Below are 464 nucleotides of genomic sequence, written 5' to 3' on the forward strand. Positions count from 1 at the left end.
CCAGTTTGGCGCCCTTCCTCAGGAAACACTGCACTACGGGGACGTTCCTACAGGATATGGCCCGGTCTAGAGGTCTTAACCCGTTGATGTCCACGTGCTCAATCATGGCACCTCGGTCTAACAGGAGCTGAGGAGAGCAAAAACGTCACCAAAGGGTTAATATAATAAAAAGCTCTATGACGTTGAAAGCTTAAAGATTCAGTTGTACCTCGTTTGTATTTTTATTGTACCTCGGTACCGTTTTCGCATTGCTTCAAGGCACTTTCTTTTACATCCATGCCGAAAAATCTGGTTAGAAAATTTCCGCCCTGGCCGGGATTCGAACCCAGCACCTCCAGTTGAGAGTCAGTGCTCTTGACCACTCGGCCACAGAGGTGGACACAGATAAAACGCAGACTTACTTGGACTAGTTGTGGGTTTCCTTGGAAGGCAGCCAAGTCTAGGGGGGTTCGACCTGTCTTGTC

The 464-nt window shown here is 48.7% G+C and overlaps 1 long non-coding RNA gene across 1 annotated transcript; it reads right to left on the bottom strand.

Moving 5' to 3' along the window:
- Positions 1–36: 36 nt before the first annotated feature.
- On the bottom strand, positions 37–464 carry LOC113473646. The gene is made up of 2 exons (XR_003395568.1): positions 402–464; positions 37–127 (listed from the first exon to the last, which is right to left on the bottom strand). It is a non-coding gene; the product is annotated as an uncharacterized LOC113473646 (long non-coding RNA).

Source organism: Diaphorina citri, unplaced genomic scaffold (assembly GCF_000475195.1).
Source record: "Diaphorina citri unplaced genomic scaffold, Diaci psyllid genome assembly version 1.1 scaffold53960, whole genome shotgun sequence".
Lineage (NCBI taxonomy): Eukaryota > Metazoa > Arthropoda > Insecta > Hemiptera > Psyllidae > Diaphorina > Diaphorina citri.